The sequence below is a fragment of the Catharus ustulatus genome, chromosome 1 (assembly GCF_009819885.2).
Source record: "Catharus ustulatus isolate bCatUst1 chromosome 1, bCatUst1.pri.v2, whole genome shotgun sequence".
Lineage (NCBI taxonomy): Eukaryota > Metazoa > Chordata > Aves > Passeriformes > Turdidae > Catharus > Catharus ustulatus.
In genome coordinates this window covers 127552732-127574879 of record NC_046221.1, presented here as the reverse complement: position 1 = coordinate 127574879, position 22148 = coordinate 127552732, and the positions used below count along the sequence as shown (strand labels likewise).

Sequence of the window (22148 nt, the reverse complement as noted above, 5' to 3'; positions counted from 1 at the left end):
GACAGTTATTAGGTGAAAAAACCTCATTCCTAGAAATTATAAAACTTATTATAGAAATACTCGACAAACATCTAAAGTCCTTTCAGAGGAAGTCATTGTTTAACTCCAAATGCTGTGAGCATTGCTGGGTCAGAAGACATTACGCATATGATGAATTAAGAGAATTGACTCATGAAAACATGCAAAAATTCACCCCAAAAATGCATGTATGTGTATTCTGATGAAGCTGAAGTGGCGTACAACTTTAAGTGCTTTCCTTTCTGGCTCCCATCTCTTCCTGTGGGGAGCAGTAGGTCTGTACTCTGAGCAGACACCTCCAGGGGGGTCTGCAGTGGAATCCCACCTCACTGACATACTTCCAGTCACTGCACTCTACACTAGATAATCTCAGCTTGTGTTCCTCCTCTGAGCTGAGACCAGACAGACCCTCCCCAACATGCTGCTTATATCATGACAGACAGAGTAAAACACTGACAGAAATATCCTTCAGCAAGTAGCTTTAAATACAGCAGCATCATGGAATATGTTTTACCTGTGCATGCAGCTACATGAAGCTCAAGGAAGTCACACAAGCTCAAAATATTTTTCTAAAAGTGACAGTAGTGAAGTGTTTGGCAAAATCCCAACTGTTGGCAAGAAAGCTATTGCAAATCTTGACCTCTTGCCTTGCTTTGAATGGCAAGCCAGAATTTGCCAATTAACTTTCACTTAGGGAAAAAAAAGGCTGAGTATAAATAAATATATGTGATGTGGCATCATTGAGGCAATGGGACATTTCAAAATGCTGAAGCAAATGGAAATGTTCAGGCTGAAGCGTGCTGCTCCAAACAGCACCTCTCCCTCATCTCGAGCTGAAGAAGCTTTTACTGTCTGCATAAGTCTGAATGAGGGCAACCTGCTGAGCTCCAGCAACAGCATCCAGCTGAGAAAAGAGGCAAGAGAAATCCGAATGCCATAGTGAGAGCTGTCTGCAGAAGCACTCTTTGGGAAAAAAAAAATTGTAACAAGCCAGTTGCAAGTTCCACTAATGTTAAACGAAGTGAGAGTTTATCAGTTGTATCAGATTTATCCACTGTTTGAACAGAATAGACAGAGGTGCTAACAACCAGAAATGAACTATTTTTTCTGTACTGCATCTTATCTCTCTGGGAAAGACTTCCAGAGTTTTGCTAGCACATCTTGGTGATCAGAGAACAAACAAATCCCATAAGTGGTGTGTACTCACTGACCCTGCTCCCCTGAAAGTTTCTACTAAGACTCCCTGGAGGATCGTGTCCCAGGCTTGGTGGAATGTTCAGTTTTACAGACCTTGCCCAGCCTCTGAGGCTTGGTGCTAGCTCTGCTCTAAGTTGGGCAGACTCGCCAGCTGAGCAAACTTGAACTCGAGGTGTTTTTAATGCCAAATGTTACCAGACAGGCTTTTCCCCTTCCCAAGGCTGCCCAGTCTCACTGCTACTCCTCCTCTTCTAAACCAATCCTGGCACCTCCTTAGAGCTCCAGGACAGGGTCACTGAAATCCTTCGCTTAGGTGTCCTTTTAATAGCAAGCTCTTGATGACTATGTATTTGCTAAGGAACAGTGTCTCCACCTGATGCTATGGACACTTCCTTTCTTACACAAACATCGAAAAAGTGACAATTTTGGCAGTTTTGCTAGAGTCAGTCTTATCTCTAATGAATCAAAATGTCCAAGAAACTGCATATATACTGCCTATTGTATCTTAATCATTATGTAACTTGAATTGAACGAAGTCCAAATCCTACTATAAATATGGACAGTACATACACAGGATATAAACAAAGATCTACCTTCACCCAGGCAGTGAATTTCTGAGAGAAGAAACACACTGAATAGTTTGCAGAAACCATGTAGCCAATTAACATGGCTATTCATAAAGACATTTACGTTTTTAAATTCAGGGGCCAGCATGCTGCCTACCCACAGCAAGCATATATGATAGTGTATTTTAGACTACCACAATGCTATATGTATTTTCTTTTATAGAAGGGATTTTTCAGTCCCCGGGTAGATGGAGTAATTCCAGAGACAGCCACAGAGAAGGCTGAGGTTTTCTATCATCAGGTTTCCACAAGCACTGTTAGAGCATCGGAAACAAATGACGAGCCTTTATCGGCAGAGCTCACCCACGGCAGGAGGCAGAATACTACGAAATGTCATTCCCTCCCTCCCTTCAGCAGCTCTGAAGGAACAAAAATCCAAGGCACGGTTTCCAAAGCGCTCCGGGGTGAGGACTCTATCCCCGTGCCTCGGAGCGATGCCGGCAGCCGGGGGAGCCCCGTGTCCGTCCCGCCCCGCCGATCGCGCCCCCTCCCCAGGGGCTCCCCGCGCTCCGGCTCCGGGCGCTCCGCGGCCAGCGGCAGCTCTGCCTGCCCTGGCAGTCCCAGCAGGGCGGGAGCTGGGCGCCGCTCGGGCTCTCAAATAAATACAGATAAAAGCAAAAGGCAGCCCTCGGCGGAAGAGGGATGCCCTCCCGCTTACCTTGCTCCGCGGGCGCCCGGGGCGCCGCCGGGGGCTGCAGGAGGGATTCCCCAGCGCTGGCAGGGGCTGCTCGGGCTTCCCCGGGCACCGCGCGGCCGCCAAAGCCACGGCGAGGGATTTGTTTTGGTCGCTCCTTGCCGGGGAGGGTTTTCCTCTACATTCCCGGCTCCACATCACCGCCCCCCCCGGCACGGAGAGGGCTGGGGGTGGAAAAACCACGGCAAAGGCATCTCCCTCCTACCCCCGGAGACGAAAAGCCGCCGGAGCAGCCGCGCGGCGAGCGGTCGGGGTGTCGGGCGGAGCGGGGGGGGCGAGGGGGGATAAGAGTCGAGCCCTCGCTGCCCTCGCCCCGCTGTAATCCCCGGCTGCATGCGAGCCGCCGGCTGCCGGCGCGGCCGCCCGTGTCTGCGGCTGTGCGCGGCGGCGGCAGCGGCGGGGCGGGGGGGCACGGCCGCTCCCGGCCGGGGCACGCGGGGCGCCCCCCGCTCCCCCCGCCCCGCCGCGCTCCCGAGCGCCGCGCCCGCCCCCGAGCGCGCTCCGCGCTCCCGGCCCGCGCTGGGGCTGCGCGCTCCCGGCGCTGCCCCGGGCGGGGGCGCGCAGCCCCCTCCCCGCGCTGCCCCCACACAAAGGGTGCGCACACAGCACCCCGACCGGGCACGGGCTGCGCGCTCCCACGGACAGAGCGCAGCCTCGCACGGACACCGGGCCGGTGCCACAGGCGGGGTGCCCGCACACACACGCACACACACACACACACACACACGCACACACGCACACACACATCGTGCACATGCATGTACGCACACAGCCCGCACTGACCCCCCAGGCAGGGCATGCACACGCACACACGCGCACTCACAACCCACGCTAAGGGCACCCTCTAGGCAGGGGATTCCCCTCTCACACACGGGTGAATCCCCATTAACATTCCCAGGTATGGGATGCACGCACCTCTCAGACTTCCCCACGCACCGTCCTCCCAGATAGGGAGTGTGCATGCACACAATCATGCCACACATGCACACAGACACCCATCACCTTCTCCTGGTCAGTAGTGCATCCACAGCATCCCTTCCCGGTTTTCCATTGCCACCCACCGCAGGACACGGGCACACAACACACAGCACAGGACTCTCCCTGGCCGATGACCTGGCCGCCCCAGCCTTGCTATGGACATGCTGAGGGCCTGCCAAGGGCTGAACCCCACAGCAGAAATGCAGTGCCTGGAGAGCCAGGACCCTTCATGGGGCAGGGACTAATGCATTTTTGTCATCAAGTCTTGGCAAGGTAGCAGGCTGCAATCAAGACTTCAGCTACTCCTGCTGCATCTTGCTGCCTCCCAAAGTATTTTATAGCTCTTTATTGTTTTTCCTCGATAATGGGAGGAAGTCTCTCTCCCTCATTCATAATGCCCCACTATATTTCAGGTATCAGATTTGAAAGCTATTCTCCTTTCCAAGCTCTTCTCTGTTTCTCAGGTTTCATAACAGTTCATCTGTAGCTTTGCCCTCTGCATTGTGTTGCTCAGGCTTCATCTCCTCCTATAGCTCTGAGAATCAGCCTTAACTGTTGCACATTTTGCTGCTGGGATGAAGGCTTTCCAAAAAAACTTTTATCAGCTTCCTTTTTTTTTTTTTTATTCAAAGACCTCTTAATTCTTTTGAAAGCTATCCAAGAAAGAGATTAGGAAGCATTTGCCACCATTATTTCAATTACAACTCACAAAAAATAGGCTAAACTTTCAAAGCTCATTTACTGTGCTAATTTTCACCCATTTTATGTAGTTCAGCACCCACTGTCTTGAGGACATATAAATGTACATTTTTTTCTTAAAAGTCTCTCCACCTTCTCCCAGCCTACCTGCAGAAGTTTTCTGAATGGCAACCACAGCAGCAGTCTTAGTGCTGAGTTCAAGGCTAGTTTTCTATGTAAAGCTCCAGCAGAATGTACTTTGAAACCTGGACATCTGTGGCATAGGCATCCATGCCTATGCTGCTCAGCCTAGATTTACCCTTATGGTCAATCAGGGAAATTCTTTTCCACATTTTACATGTGATAAACAAAGCTCCATAGCAACCCATTCCTCTCCTCAGCTACTCCCCAGCTGAAATGTCGGTATCTATGTATTTTATATGTTCCACCCCTTGTGTGTACATGTGTTCTTTGGGTCTCGTTACTGATTTTTGAATGCACCGATCCGTTTCACCTGAGCAAAACTCTCAAAGACAAGTTTCAAATTTAAGAAAAAAGAAGGCAGATGGATGAAGAAGCTAACTACATATCTCTTTGTGCTCAGGGCATGGCAAAGCTGACATTAGGAGTTCATATGTTGCTATGTACCTCCAAATCTGCATGTACCTGTGACATCAGTGAGAAAAGTTAACTGGAGTGTCTGTCGTCCTAGCCAGTGTAGTTCAATAAAATCCATGAGACAGAGCTGTAGGAAAGTGGAGTTCATTCCTTCAGATTCTCATTAAATAATTGGTTCTGAGGAGATGCAGTTCCCCTCTAGTGCTTTTCACGATGCAGTGAGGTTTTGAAGCAGATTTTGTTTTCTTGAGATTTTATTACTTGATTTTTCATTTTTGATAAAGGAAGACTGTCTTATCTCCCTCTCAACACACGCCCCCAGACACTAATAAGTCTTGCTTATTGGGAAAACTGACAGAAAGTGCAGTTCATAGGTGAATTCCTGCAGTTCTTTGGCTACACTGGTATGCATGCTGTGTAGACACTACTCCAGAAATAAGCAACTGATCTGCTTTAAGAAGAAGTTATTCTGGAATGAAAAGATCCTTATTTTGCTAGTATGTCCACAGTAAAAGTAACTTTATTCTGGGAAATTATTTTTGCACATAGAGGTACATTATCCTGCCTAGGCACATGTTTACATCACTGCATCTTTATTATTCAGTTTTCCTTTATAAACAGATGCTAGCAGTTCTTGGCTCATTCTTTTTCTAGGCTTGAGGCTTTTATGTTTATGAACACTCATCTTCTGCTCTTACACTGGCATGCTTGGACATTGAAGGGAAGCCTTTGTTGGTCAGAAATAAAATGCAAAATGCATGGCCATGTTGATGAACAGTGTCTTTCAGACCATGTGGGAAGGATTTCCTTTAGAGGAGTTTAGTCTCAGTTGGTCAGATAATGGGAAGAAAGAAACAGTTTTAGTGAAAGAGAAGTCTCTTTTTTTACCAAGATTTCTGGTGCAGGATTTTTATTTTTCCTCCTCATTGTAATGATGTTCTTCAGATTACCTTTCATCCATCAAGGCCATCCTTGAAACATCCTGGGCCTCTTCCTTCTCACTTAACACCTGATTTGCATAGATGAGCCTGCTAGGTCTCTTTCAGGCAGTGCTTCCCAAACACCTCGCTTCAGTAAGAGAAGCTGTTTAGAGGAAGGCATGGATGGAGAAAGATGGGCAGACATTTGGAAAAGTATAGTTAAATCTCGATATGACCAGGAGGATAATTCAAAATCACAGTCTAACTGTTGCAAGAAATAATGTCTTCTCCACTGCCGACCATCTTTGCCATAGCAGTGAACTCATGTGACCCACTCATTTGCTTCCTTTTGAAGCAAGAAGAGTGGGTTTATGTTTGTCAGGGCCTTGAAGGCACAACCAGGACTGCTGGCCCTGACCCACTTTCTCTGAAGACTTTCCAATCCCTGTTTATAGTCCAGGACTCCATTTCAGCTCAACACAAGGCTTTCAGTCCCTGCTTCAGAGACACTTCCCTGTGGAGAAGGGAATAATCTACTTATAGACTGGTTTAATGGTTTTTCCTTACTTGTAGGAGCAGAAACTACATTAAGCACCAACAACAGTAGGACTGCTGTAATCAGCATCAAAGTTGGTCTGTCTAAATAAATAGTTGATCATTTTCCTGAGTGCAATCATCTCAGTTATTGCAATGCTGAAATATAATGTCAGATGGTTTTGAAATGTATCATAATTTCCCAGCAGTGTGTCTAACAAATGGCAAAAAAGTTCCAGGCCAAGGGTGAACCCCATCCCATTGCCCTTTGTGTCACATCCAAGACTTGCAGAAAAAGAAGTCAAACAAAGGCAGCTTCTTGGCCAAGTCCAATATTCTCTTGAAATAAATCACATTGGGAATAGCATCTGGCAGTATCAGAACCCACCACAGTTCAGACCAAGTCTCGTCTGGATTAAGGACTTCCTGATTATTGGAATAGCTTTCCATGCTTCCTATTGAGTGGTTGGGGATTGTTTTGCTTTTTCCCCCATCTTTTTTAAAGTTTTGGTTTTCTTTATCACATTTCTCTAACTCAGAATAATCTGTTTTCTACTCTTGTTGCCACAGATTAGGCTTTGACACACTCTTTCCAAATCTTGGATTCTAGAGGGACTTCTGGAAGTGTTTTCAGTCCTTCCACAGGATGCACAGAAGTCTCACTAGTGTTTAAAGGCTGCCTTGTAGATACATCCACGAATGATGTGCTGCTGCATACAGGGACAATAGTGGCAGCTTTTCCCTCTCTAATGCATTAAATAGAAACTTACAGAGCTGGGCATCACAAAGCCAGAAACAGAGCTGAGCAAGAGCAAAGCCAGGAAGGACAGATCATGGGAAATGTGCCATTCTCAAGCCATAATTTGGATGGGTTTGAGGGTAGTTTTTTGTCTGTTTATAAAAATTGATTCATTGTTCCTTTCTTCTCTAGGTGGATTTATTTTTGTCTTTTTGGCTGTTTTTCTGTTTGTTGTTTTGGGGGTTTTTTGGTTTTTTTTTGGTTGTTAATTTTGGTTATTTTGGGGAGTGGGTTTTTTTGTTGGGGTTTTTTTTTGTGTTTGTTTTGGTTTCGGAGAATTTTTTGCTTTTTTTTTTTTTTTAAATTCTGGGCAAATCTGCACAAGAAAGTAGTAGTTGGTGTCCAGGCTACAATCAGTTGTTGACATGACAAAACACAAATGGAAACCAAGCTTGAACTAAACAAAGGCATATCATTGTGATTGAAGTTGAATTATTAGAGTAACAGAACTGCATGAACTGACATTTCAAATTTAGGCATCTTCACACATATGCAGAAGTCAAATACAAGATTAAATTACAAGATAAAATACAAGACAAATATAAGTTTTACTGGTTGGGTTTTATGGCAAGCAAACAGGATGCCTGCTGAGTGGCTTCTGGAGCTCCACACTGCACCATTTATGTTCAAGGATGTAGGGCTCTCCTTTGTGTAACATAAGATAATGATGATTTCTTCCAAGTCAAAAGTCTTTTTTCAACCTTCTGTAGTAAGCTATTGCAGCTTGCTTTTTTATTTTTTAAAAAAATCCCTATTTAGTAATGTAATTTTCATATTTTAGTATTTTTTATTAGCATGAGATGAATGTTAATCCTGTCTGATAATTAAAATATTATCTGATGTTATTCACAGACCTTTAAATTGAGATCCCTTGTTTTGACCCTATGCCAGATCACAACCTGAGAAATAATTACAGTAATTTCATGACTATAAGGCGCAACCTTTTGACTAAAATTTTCCCCCGAACCCGGAAGTGCGCCTTATAGTCCGGTGCACCTTATCTGATGTACAAAGTTGTGACATTTGCCACCCCGGAAGTGCGAGTCCGCAACAGTCCCCAGTGGAGCAGAGCCCGCCCAGCGGCGGCATCAGGCCAGCGCCGAGCTAGGGCGAGCCCAGTGGCATCGGGGTAGCGACCGCGCAGGGGAGGGAAAGGGCGGCAGCGCAGCCCGGGCAGGGGGGGAAAGCCACCGGCATTGGGGAGGTGGCCCCGCGGGGCAGGCCCACCGGCATCAGGGCGGCCGCCGCGCAGTGGGGGAAAGCCGCCGGCATCAGGGCAGCGGCGGCACGGGGCGAGCCTGCTGGCATCGGGTCACCCGGAGTGCCAGGGAACTCCCGGAGCAGCGGGGCTCCGGGGACGCTGCACGGAACAGCGTCAGACATAGCCTGGCCCCGGGGACGGTGCACGGAGCAGCGGCGGGCATGCCCCAGCCCCGGAGATGCTGCACGGAGCGGTGGTGGGCATAGCCCGGCCCTGCCGGGTACAAGCGGGCCCGGGGGCCCATGGCTGCGGGGTTGAGGCGGGGCCTCAGCCAGAAACTGCGCGGGGGGAGCTGGGGGCGGAGCCTCGCTGCAAAAAAAAGTGCGCCTTATAGTCTGGTGCGCCTTATATGATCTACAAAGTTGCCAACTCCCGGGGGGTGTGCCTTATAGTCCTGTGCGCCTTATGGTCGTGAAATTACTGTAAGTTTTTTTCATGAATCTCAGGGATAATGCATCCCAGGTATAAAATTGATCTGCTATTGCTTTCTACAAGTAGCAGTAGTTTGGTCCCAGTTGATGACAACTGAGCAGTCTAATAAAACACAATCCTGTCACTACAAAGAGCTGGCACTTGCTGGTTATATTACATAGGGGATGCTTATAGCCAAAGCTATATTTAGCATGAGGCTTGTTTAGGTGATCCAATATTGCCTGCTGACTTTGAACTCTGCAATGAAAAAATATGTTTCTTTAAATACCGTCTCTGAGGAGATGGCTTTCATGCCTTGCTCTGCCTCTTCCACAGTCCCTCAGTGCTGCATTGCACACCTTCTCCCCCATCCCTGTCAAGACAACCCCACGAGTGGGTTTCTGCATTCCCAGGAGGACTGTTATAAAAGATATCCTTTCCAAGCTCCTTTGAGGGTTTGCAGTATCTGAGATTTATGTACGAGGCAGAAATTTTTCTGCTTTTCTCCAGTCAGGTGAAATGGGAGTCAAAATTTTCAGGTTTTATGTTTTGCATTATTTCTGCTCTAGGTCAGAAACGATTTAATGATGGATTAATTAAAAGTCATGTGTCACAATAATTTAGGCATAAGAAGAAGTTTTTCTTGGCACAGGTCAAAGCTGAAGGAAAACAGCGAGGGCTGGAAGAAGAGATGTTCGACAGCAGCTCAGAATAACCAGCTAAATTCCTATCTTTATTAGTAAGGAAAATGTAACATCTAGGAGCAGAGGATTTTGCCATAGGAAGATGCCAATTGCAGAGAGAGGAGGATGAGATTTTGATAAGCTGTGAGAGGTATAATGCTTCTAGTTATAAGGGCACTCCCCTGCAGCTGAATAGAAAAGGATGGAGACTCTGAGCACACAGATAGGGCTAGGCATGTGGGAAGAGAGCTTCCTCCGTGTCTTTATCTCTAACAGGGTCTTGGGGGAGCTGCAGGGAGATGAATTTTCCTGAAAGGCAGTTTGGGGCTTTCCCTGAGCAGGGCAGTTCTGCAGGTACAATGCACTGAGCTGTGCTCAGGCAGCCTAGTGCTGCCATTGAAATGGGAACTGGGAACTAAGCTTCCCAGAGATTGGACTGGAACTGTTGTCAGCACATCTGATAAACTTGTACTGCAGTTAAATATGATAAATTACATGTGGATAATTTGTTTAAAATTTACTGTATTCACAAGTGAAGTGTTAGGCCTTGGAGCTCTCGTTCACATCATTATTTTTCATTTTCAACATTTTCCCCAGGGATTAAGTCTCAGAACTGGAATGCAGAAAACCTGTGGACATTTCCTCTTTTAATGAAATGTCTTGATATCACCAGCAAACCCTGAGCAAATAATAAGCCCATATTTCTCCAGCTGTGAATAACACATGATGTAGAACTGTGCTCTGCTCCTGACTTGCAGCTCAAAACAACCAGCAAGCTTAAAAAACCTTCAAATTGCTTTCAAATATTTTTCAGGCATTAGGTAAGCTTGGGGATTTTTATATTTTTTTTGTTTGTTTGTTTGTTTGTTTTGGTTTCGTTTTGTTTTCCTCATACGGGATTGTAGACATATCTGATAGAGGAATAAGTTACCCTAATTGCCTTTTTTTTTTCTTTAACATTCACCCCAAGAGTTCCCTGCAGCCTCTTTTTGCTTTGTAATGTCTGGAAGAGAAGTACTGCTATGATGTGTAAATGGAACACTGAGCCCAAGTGGAACTTCCTTAAAGACAAACAATAATGAAGTTGTTGCCAGGTAATGGTTTCAATTTGTAAACTCTTTTTGGGAAAGAGCTTTTTTCTTAAAGCCATCTGAAAAACAGAGTTTTCTGCTCATGAGGACTCTTGCTTTTTCTAACCATGAATGGCAGCATCTCTGCTAAAAAGAATGCCAGTTTCCTGGACAAGCTGCAGATTAATTCAGTGGTGGAGGGTGAGCCCTGCCTGGGACACACTTGCACAGTGAGCCCAGGTAAGTTTTTTCAGTCTTCAAACCTAAGGTGTATGAGCTCAAAAACTTGGGGGGTGGGTGCTTTCACTGGCTTGCACTTCACTGCTGAAAAACTAGAGGAAAGCCCAGTCTAGGTGAATGGTTCCCAGGTTTCCAGGGTCTCACCTCAGGGAATTCTGAACATAGACCAGTATGTGGGGACCAACACTAGCGTGGGGGATTCCAGATTGCTTGTGGCATGGCAAGCCAGGTTCCTGAGCAGCTTTGGTGATCTTTGATGGAGTGGTCCTTGACAAGAAACAAGGTTACTTGTTCCATGGCATTTGCCAGGGAATGGAGTTGGTTTGAAGTTCAGCTAAAAAAAAAAAATTACAGAAATTCACCAAACCAAAGGAAATGTAAGTACAGTAATTTCACGACCATAAGGCGCACCGGACTATAGGGCGCACTATTTTTTTGCAGCGAGGCTCCACCCCCAGCTCCCCCCGCGCGGTTGCTGGCTGAGGCCCCGCCTCAACCCGGCAGCCTTGGGCCCCCGGGCCCGCTCCACCTGGCAGGGGCAGTGCCGTGGGGCCCCGGGCCCGCCTTCACCCGGCTGCCGCGGCACTGCCGGCTCCCCCCATGGCTCACAGCTCACACTTCTGGGGTGGCTAATGTTGCAACTTTGTACATCATATAAGGCGCACCGGACTATAAGGCGCACTTCCGGGTTCGGGGGAAAATTTTAGCCAAAAGGGTGCACCTTATAGTCGTGAAATTACTGTAAGTATCTTGACGCTAACACACTGGCTTTGCTAGAACATTTCAAGAGCTCTATGTTCATAACTAGCTTCAGAAATATCAATCAGTAAGTGACCAACTTTTTAAAGTAATTTCTTGGATCATGCACAGTTACTTATTACACAGGAATGCTCTTCTTCTGATTCTGTATACTGGCTCTGTGGGGTTTGATTAATACCATGGGGTGTTATTTAAGTCAAGGAAATATGACTTCTATAAAATTACATGTCCAGTCCTCAGGTTCCCCCTAAGTATATTAAATCTCAATTGGTGGGTTACACACCATAATCTCTTCTGCAGTATGTCATTAGACATTTTTTATACCTACCGTAGCCATTTTAAAAATTGCCTGTAATGTAGGATAAATGCAATGGAATTATGTTTAAAAAACCCATCTTGGAGGTGTAAATATACATGTTCACATTTTCCTGACTTGGCTAGAATACATTTCTCATTGTTTCCAGTAAAAATCCAAAACCCCCAAAAAATCAACAAAAACCAACAAAACAAGAACCAAACAAAAATCAAAAAATCTTATTCTTACTTCACGTTATTATGTCCTTTGTAAATCAATAGAAGAATGCAAAAGATACTGTATGGATACAAAAATGAAACACGCTGTTTTTGAGGAATATGAACTAACATGGTGATTCAAATGCTGAAGCTGAGTAAGACTGGAAGCAGAGTCATGAAACTTCATATTCTTACTGTAGATTAAACAGATTGGCTTTGAAGTGGCTCTTGTTTTATGTTTTAGTGACCTTTATTTCTGGCTACCTTCAATTGCACTTGAAATTTATTCCCACAAGCTCCTTTATTTCACACTCCTGAAATACTCCTTGTCTTGCACAGATACACCCAGTACCCTCCATCCACTGTGTCCCATTCCCTGTCTTCTAGTGACATATGCTGTGGGTCATTCTGAGTTCTATACATGTAAAGGTCAGTGTTTCTACTAAATTAATAAATAACAGAAAAGTTGTGTTGCAGCCTCAGCAGAAAGACTAATGTGGGTTCCTTTTCTCTCCTGTCACTGTGTTTTGTGGAAGTTGATAAGATGTTCTGAAAGGGGCTAATGGATCTAGAAGTGATGGGAAAAAGATTTTGGGGGAAAAAATGGACCTGAAAGACCAAGACATATTTTTCCCCAGGAAATCAGGCTGAGCTGTCATATGCCAAGCTGAGCAGGCAGAAGTATTCAGTGGAACCTCCTCCCAGTGTATCTAAATACTTGGTTGTATTGCTGCAGTGACTTTGAAGCAGGTGAGAAATCCTACCAAATCTGATTTGAAAAGCATTGCATTCATTTTTCATGGATGTAGATGACTGTTGAAGATGCAAGTAACAGGAAATTGTGCCCCATGCTTTGCACAAACTTGTGTTGTTATTATTATCAATTTGTTTATTAACTGAATTTACTTGCAAATGGCATAGACAAATATCCTGGTTTATTAATTGTTTGCCGGATGCTTAGTTCTTGATTTAAATGCTCATTATTCATATTTGCTATTTGCATAGTGTTATGGAATCATGGCAAGGCACTGTGGGTCCCATGCTATAATTTCACTTACAATGATACTAGGTCATTCTCAGACCCACCAGAGACTCAGGATGGCAACATGACCCCGGCACCATAGCACCCTCTCTGTTGTTGTGTGCACTGGTTATGAGAGTGAGGACCAGGTTCATTAGAGTACCAAACATGCCACACTATTGCTGCCAAAGCTAATTATGAGGCAGAGAAACACTGTGATAAAGTTAATTGTATATTTGCATTTGGTCTGGACTGAAGAACTGAAAAAGAAAACTGTGCTGCCAATTCAGTCCTTTGCAAAACAAAAGGCTAAATCCTGTGTGTTTGTTTGAGACAAAAGGTGACCATGGCTGTGGAGGAGGAGGATGACTTTATCCACGCAGAGAATGTGATGTGGAGGGACAGACACAAGCCATGTGGAGGATATACCTCTTTTTCTCAACACCTTTCTTTCCTGCTGCTTGCAGTTCTCTTTCGTTCTTAAAGTCAGATGTTAACATCAGCCGTGCTACATAAAGCCTGGCTAATCTATTAGAACAAACTCTTGGATTTGTGTCTTTAGTTTTGTGGGCAAACATGAGATTCTTACAATAAATGGGTTTTTCTGTGTGTACTGCCAACTGGATATACATGGTCTTCAGACTGATGGATGCCTGTGAGCCTCCAAGCAAGAAATGGCTAGGTCATGAATTTGTGCAATTAACTTAAGGTGTTCACAGTGAGCCCCAGTGAAAATTTTCAGTGAGACATTTCTATCACTTGACGAGGCTCTTACTTAGAGAATTGGATCAATTCACAAACTACCGTCATTTAAGACATAACCATCCATTCTATAAACTGAAGATGAACTGAGTATTTTTGACAGTTCTGAGATAGGAGAATACTTTCATGTCTTCTCTCATGTGAGAGATTTACTTTCTGTGGAACAAAGAATAAACCTAAGCAGACTGACAAGCAGAGCAAGAAGATCTGGTTCTAATTCTTTAAACCAAAGGTTATTTTAAAGTACACACTTGTTGCAAATGAATGGATTAGAAAAAGTCAAAATCTACAGTACTGGACTTCTGGTTGTATGCCTCAGTAAGTACACAGCCCTTTTCTCCTCTAATTTCCTGGTTATTTAATATGACTCGGAGCAACATTTGAACCTCTTTATAGGGGGAATGCTTCCCAGAAATTACTTTATCTTTTTCATTTATTACTATTGAAAATGTCTAATGGTTTTCACCACCTGAATATTTTAAGCAGGTTCATTCTGAGTACTGCAGGTCTGCATTATTCTACTTGGCTCCTATTAGCAGAATGATCCTTTAGTGAGTGAAAGGCCCTAAGGCAGAAGCTGGTTCCAATTTTGAAAGAAAATCTTGTGGTTTTCATCAGGTAGTGGAAAAATAATACCTGTAACTGTGGAAAGAGCTGCAGTGTGAGCTATTAGGCACCAGAGAATTCACCCTAGAGAAGCCCTTATAAATATCCAGAAAAGACTTCTCATTAATATTAAAATGTAGTTTTCATATTAACACTCAGATACAGATCTTTAAGAAATTAGGCTTCACTGGTTCAAAGAATTGCTGTTTGCTGTGTTATCTCTAAGTAAAAAATGTGCTGAATGCCACTTGTGCTTTTTTTTTCAGAAATGCCTCCAGCTGTCTCCAGTAGAGCAGTTACATATCCAGTTTGTCTGATGTGCAGGGAATTGGCATGGAGAGCTACAAGACATCAGAGACTTGCATGTTGCAAGGACAGTGTCCAAGAGAAGAAAAGTGAGAACTGTATGAGCAGGACAAAGGAAACATAAGTGGAGAAAAAGTGAATACCTTAGTAAATGAACTTAAAGTTCATCATCATGATTAATGTTTCTCTGAGCTTTTGAGAGTGCCTGAATAATGATGTATTAAATCAAGAAGATTTTTTGAATATGCTATATTGGCAGGTGTTCATTAGAAGTATCCAATTATTAAGGATGTATATATTTTTTCAAGATCTTTAAAGATTAATGGTTGCACATATACATCTCTCTCCCTACAAAAAAAAAAAAAAAAATCATCTCTATACTGCAGTCATAAATATTGTTTTAGTGTGCTCAATTTTTTAGGCTTCTTGAGTTGGCCTAGACTCATTACTGGACTTCAACATACAGAAAAGTGTTATGCTTTTCTATATTTAGACAAGCAATTCTGTACAAACTGCTGATTACAGATTGCAGATTGCTTCTAGATTACTTGTATTATGACTCTTTTGAGCTTCCTTATTATGTTATCAGTCTAATTACCTGTGCCACTACATTGGTTTAATGTGACATTAAATCAGTGCAGAAATTTGTTATTTGGGGCCTGAGCCATTGTCTGTGCTCTGTCTGAGATTCATCATGCTGTGCTACCATCTGTGGACAGCTTCCAGGGAGAGAAGGCTGTTGTGCTGGCTCTTAGGGCACTGTGACATGCATTAGACACACCGTTGAAGGACAGAGAACATGTGTGTATCATGATGAGTCACAGCTGTCTGGAAGCTTTTGATAAACCACATAAATGTTCCTGTGCCTCAGCACATCTAAATTAGCAGAATCCGGAAGCGTGGAAGTTTCGTGTTGGCAGTCTCGCACATGGTTTTACTAGAGCTGGGTAGTGCCTCACTCCTTGGGCATAACTGGGAAATGAGCTCAATACATTTCACTGGATATCTACACACACAAACATTCAACTTTTGTGAATATCAGAATAGAAGAAACTGCCCATTTGAAACACATTTTCTAGAATGTTTTTATGATATAGAAAGCGGTTGAAGTATATTAGTATAAATTTATGACACGTAGTATGTTTTACAATATGTTTGGTATCACAGAAAGGAACTGCATCAGGCCTTTGATTCTTCTAAGTACTCAGTGAATGCACCCTAAATTGCTATAGATAGTTAGAAATTCCTTTTGTGTTCAGGAAAGATGTTGGGACTTCTTTTAAGATTTACATCTTGGTCCCTACTATTGGACTCAGCTGAAGAATTGATAGACGCTATTAGAAAAAAAGGCTCAGTTACAGAGAGTTTAATTTGCAGAATGAATCTTTCTGGTCTGAAAGCAGAATAAGTTGATTAATTCCACTATTAATGCTATGCCCTTACATGTACAATTTACATGCAAATATAGGTGCATTTTGTGAAATGGCAGGTACTGATAAAGATGTCAACTTCATTAGTCAAACAACCCGAGAGTTCAAGGTTGGTAATGAATCATTTCCACAATCATCCTTCATACCCACTTGAAAATTACAAGGAAATTAGCCTCTCTTTGAAGCAAAAAAAAAGAGGTCACAAAAATACTCCTCCAAGATCACCAAAATTCAAATTTTTCCCACTGATTCTCAGTAAGAAGCATCTCCTCCTCCCATTCACATATATTAACAGGAATCAGACATTTATGTATTGATGGGGAACATCTTGCTTTTTTGATTGATTTGGCATGGGAGAATGAATTGCTGTTTACCTAAGGCAGAACCTGCTGCATATGTGCCCTTCTTGGTGGTGTTCTTGTTACATTAAACTCTTATCTTAGTGCCTTGGCCATCGTTGCAGTCGGAAAGCTTAGACTGAGCTTTAAAGTGTTATCCATTTTATTGCAGTTTCATGGGTACAGTCATACACATTTTCTTTCTCTCTCATTTTAAAGTCCTGAAATCAGACTGAAGGCAGTCAGATGAATTTACAGAGGCTGGTGTTCTGTACATCTATGCTCATGGCTCATTTTCTCCTAATTGTGGGAGAAATCTGTTTTGGGTTCACTTTACAGGATTCATAATACTGTCTCACAATCTAAGACATAAGTAGATCAAAATGTGCTTATTGTGTTACTCTTGTCTTATCCTGAATTGGTTGGAATTACTGGTACATGCATCCAAATCAGCTTCTGTGGATCAAAAAGGCAAAGACAACAACAAAAACCAAAAACCAACCAAACAAAAAAACCCCAACCAACCAAAAAAAACCCAAAACCTAAGGAAAAAACCCCACACCATGAACAAAAGAGCATGATATTTTGTGTAATTTCTAGGAAGGAGGCAACAAAAAAGAGACACGGACATTTTCCTTTTTTCCTTCAAAACCAGGATAAGTTTCAAATATTTCATAGGTTATATATATTCCTAGTTGGTGTGAATATTTGCTGCTTTCCAAAGGAAAAGGGTGAACAGGGAAGCTATGTTTTCAGATTGTAAGATGTTATTGGACTGTTATCCCTGTAATAAAATTCAGTACATCAAGTGAATGACTTGTTGTTTAGTGAAACATGGCACAACATTGATTGAAGCTACCCATTAAGTCAAGACACCAAATATACCCTTGTGACGCTGCACTAGGGATCACTGTTGAAATTGCAGAACTTGCTGGTAACAGCAACTGAGCTCAAGATAAACATTGTCCTTAACTCATGCCACAGTGACATTAATGGCTCATGATATCATGCAGTGATCAAAGCCTTCTGGGAAGACATAGATGCAAAAAGACAATATTCTTGGTGATCTGTATCCGCTTTTTTATTGAAGAAAGTACATCAGATGCGAAATTGAATAGATGCCTGCTTTAAAATATCCAGAGAAATTCTGTTCTGTAAGCTCTTCTTTCCAAGCTTTGCATAAACCTAACCACTGATGTCTCAACACGTGATAGCCTTCAGAGTGTTTTGTCAATTAAATATTTCAAGAAAAGTAAATAAATATATTACTCTTTGTTGTCTCTTAAATGGCAAGAGTTTTTCTGAAGCTACGCTTATAAAAATACACGCATAAATTCAGATCATGATCATGGTCTTCATCTTGAAAATCTCATTTGAACACCTTTACACAAAGTTTGTTCTTTTAGTAAATATTCTTGACAGGATCAATAAAAAGCCAAAAATCCAGGGTCCAATTCCTTTCACATGTATGCCACCAAAGTGCCACTGCCCTGTTGCTCCCTTCCGGTATTTATCAGATGGCTGATGGGCTATACTATCACTACCTTTCCTCCTCCCTAGTTTTCCCTTGTTAAGAAGAGTCAGATTTGAATACAGCCTGGGATTTGAGGACTTTGCATAGACACTCTTCCTTTCTCCCCATCTGGCCATCACCATCAATCTACGGGCTGAGCTTAGGTCTTGGGGGTGTTTTGGCAAGCTGGCAACCCACAACAGATCCCATCCATAACATACCTGTCAATATCCTTGCCATCTTCTAAACCAGAAACAACGGATTTGTCTCCAAACCTAGTGTTTTACATATAAATGGAATAAATGTAATTTTACCATGATTCCTGTGGTAATCATATTTGAACCTTCTTTTGTTTAATGTGTTTCTAATACACACTTTTTTTTGAAAGCAGAGATTGTAGAATTGCCACATGGTAATACCAAATTTAGTCACAATATATTTTGGATGCTTAGTTGCAAGAGTTGGCACAAATTAATACTGTTTTGAGGCCTTCCTTGTAGCTTCCAGAAGCAATTGACTTGCCTCAGAGAATAGTATTACCATTATATACAGCTCTGCTTCTTTAGAGATTTTATACTCCTTTGCGGAAAAAAAACTTATTACAAAGGGAGGGAAATACCATCTCCTTTGTGCAGGAAAGAGCACATTACCATCTTAAACTTACTGAATTCAAAGTTGTTTTAAGTAGGGGTGGAGACTCAGAGAGCCATAAGGTTTCTGAAGTTGAGGGGCAAGAACAGGGGAGAAGAAACACCCCTCTGCGATCATGGTGAGAAGTGCCTCCCTCCCATAGCCCTTTGCAGGCACATGTCAATATCTTAAATCTTATTGGTTAATATAGTTGATGCCACCCCTCTTCACCCTGGTTCAGCCCCTGTTTACCATATATGTACCTTTTCTAGAATGTTCCTCCCTTTCTAGATCCCTGTTGGCTCTGTTTTCCCACATTGCTCCACCCCTGCCACCCCATTGGTTCTCCCAGTTGGCTGCCCCCTCTGCGCCATTTTCATCTATTCCCATTGGCCCTTGACCCTCAGATCCACCCCTCTTGTCCCATATTTAATCCTGTGCCCTCAGACTCCATCCTGTCTTTGTCCCTGGCCCTGTTTAGGATTATGAGCTGTCCTTGGAGCTCCATAAAAAAAGCCCATTCTTCACCTTCTTTTGTCAACAATTCAATAAGCATTCTCTGGACTTTGAGAATGCTGGTTGTTCACAGAGACCTGTTGAAGCACACTGTTTCAAGTAGGAAGTTTAATTTTTTTTATGCAAATGCTATACGGAGCATCCAAATTTTCTATTCATTGAAACGTGATAGACAAAATAAAGCTTACATTTATCAGAAGAAATAAATACACATAGGACGCCATTGTTTAGATATGTATATGAAACTGTTCAGAAAACATAACTCTTTTAAGGATTTATAGAAGTGCTGAGCATCACATTTGTCTGATGGTATCATAAGCAGCGCCTTGAGAATACCTTTGATTTCTAGAAGTACTCCAAATCCTTGACAGTAGTTAAATGATGTCATATTTTTAGTCTTGGCCTCTTTATCCTATTTGAATAGCTCACTAACAATAAATACTGCTATTTATTAGCATGATTTGAAGAGCACTTTGGTGAGGAAGATCTTCGAGGTCTTCAAATACTTGATTTCCTATTGCAAACTGGAAATGCAAATGTTTGCAGAGAAATAAAGGCAAGCTGTAGGGAAGCACCACAGGAAATCCTGACACCTAGAACCTAGGAAATCCTGACATTCCCTTGAGTGGCTCATGAACTGGAAAAACCATTCTTGTTTTCCATGTACAGCTGAAGAGATGTCAGCAATGAAACTACAGAATGGAAATATCATCGCTGTGCCTGTCCAGAACCATTCCTCACTACTGGACTATGCAGGTTACATACAAGCCATGGAATGGTATTCCCAGCTTTGGAGGAATTCATCTTGAGATTATACTTGTCTGCATTTTAACTATTTTCTTTAATGTCTCCCTGTCTCCTCTCCATGTCCATACACAACACACACACATTGAGGTTAGCAACAAGTAGCTCCATCTAATTGTTACTCAAGTAAGCTCTGAGTTTAAAGAATAATTTATTTACACCTGCTTCTTCATTTCATAATTGTTGTTCCCACAAATAGTTTTCTTATTTTAACACACACATGCTTTAATGTACTGAAGCATTTTGAAGACCAAATATGAAAATGATCTGTACATCCCAGTAATTTCATCACCAAGAGATACCACAGCAGTAGAAAAACATCATCAACCACTCTTTGCAGTTCATGTTTTTCTGGGCTTTATCTGGTTTGTGGTGGAGTCATTGCAAATATATCCATTAACACCAAGTAAACTGACACTCCAAAATATCATCTGGGAGATGCAAATATTACTTTTGGAAGGAAAAATTTTATATTAGTTATATAAACTGCCTCCAATTGGCAATGGAAGAAGAAATGACAGAAGTGCTAGTGATTAACATACTGGAAGATGTCTGATTCTTTATGATATGCAATAAAATCCCAGGAAAAAAATGAAAAGATACTGAGAACTAACATATTTGAATAGCAAACTGAAGATACAAACTATGACACATATGCAAGATGCAGAAGTGTTTTATGAAGCATTATGCTTTCTGAGTATGTTTTATTTAATGCCAAATCTCAACATTCAGGTTAAAAAATAGGTGTTTTGGGAGGTTTAATTCTTCATTGACTGATAATTCGTACAAAAATATTAATTTCCAGGCTCTTCTTTAGTGAGCAGGCTTTAGCAACATCCTTTGGGAATACTAGGAATCAGCTCAGCTGTAGTCCTCCTAAAGCTCAGCCAAGAAACTCATTTGTTGTTTTTTCTACTGAAAATCAGTGAGACTTTTGTACCAAAAATTATATATGTATATATTAGAAGGGATGGTAACTTTCTTTGTTTTTTCCCTCATTTCAGAGTCTAGGTGCTGAGTCAAAATGGCTTTTTTTGAAAATGTTAACACAAAAGCATATAGAAGTTTTAGTTTAAATGTGCTGGTCATACCTATACTTTCAGTCCTAGAAAAAAGCCTATCTTGATGGATTCCACTTCCCATAAAATGTCTCCAACCTTCCATCTTGCTGAACTACTCAACTGAAATAACTTAAACAGTGCATTATGGGGCCTGGGTTGCTTCACTTTCCAACAAAACAGGTATATGAAATCTCATAAGTATGGGTTTTCATTGCATTGTTTATTTTCTGGTTTTGTCTGAAAGTCATAATTTTTCACACAAAATTATGGAAAGATGGAATACAAAATTAGGAAAATTATGGAAAAAAAAAACCAACCCAAAACATTTTCCCTAAAATCATTGATGAAATTTTCCAGTTGAATTTAGCATTCACATAATCATGGACCCCATTTTGGTAAAGAACTTTATGTGTGCTACTTACTCTGTGGGAAGTGAATAATATTTTTTGCTAATGGAGATAATGCATCTGTAAAATATAAAAAATGCATTCCAATAACTTCAGGTTTTCACTTGCTGAAAGCAGACTTGAATTTGGCCTCTTATTATTTTCAACTGAAGAGGAGAATAATGCCTTATGTTGTCATATGGCAATATATCAAATTGTTCCTAGCTATCAACACCAAAATCGGTTGCATCCTCAGGGATTTGGCCCTGTGCTTATTAAACAGTAATATCTTTGTCAACAGATGGATTTTATACTGCTGATATCTTGACAAGTCACTAGAATGAATCCGAAGATTCCCAGCCATAACACAGTCCTATTTTAACCTTGGTTATTTTTAAAAAACCCAGTGTAAAAAACATGACAAGCATCGATGCTTAATGCAAATGCCTAGCAATGCGTGTTACCTGGTAACCAAATGGATGGTATGTTGGAGAGGGAAGTGGCAACAGCAAGTGAACATATGCCAAAGCAGCTCCTAGCAGATATAGAGGTGGTCACCATGGATTTTGCCACATTGGAAGAAAAGGTTGTCATGACCTAGTCTGAATTCATGGAAGAGGAAAACAGTTTTTTCTTCTTACACGCTCCCATGAAGGCAGAGGACAGTCATAGACTGTGGCTGCTGGAAGTGTCACTTTTGTCTTGGAGGGATAAAACGAGGAAGCAAATGTCCCACATTAGTCCAGTGAAACAAGATTGGAAAAGTTAACTGCAGC

General features: G+C 42.4%; 1 protein-coding gene across 1 annotated transcript in view; it reads right to left on the bottom strand.

The window, feature by feature from the left end:
• The window catches only part of KCNB2 (potassium voltage-gated channel subfamily B member 2), a 188997-nt gene extending 186138 nt beyond the window's left edge, over window positions 1-2859 (bottom strand). The window contains exon 1 of the mRNA XM_033066600.2: window positions 2500-2859. The gene's annotated coding sequence lies outside the window, so the exon portion shown is untranslated. The remainder of the gene's footprint in view (window positions 1-2499) is intronic.
• Between the last annotated feature and the right edge of the window lie 19289 nt (window positions 2860-22148).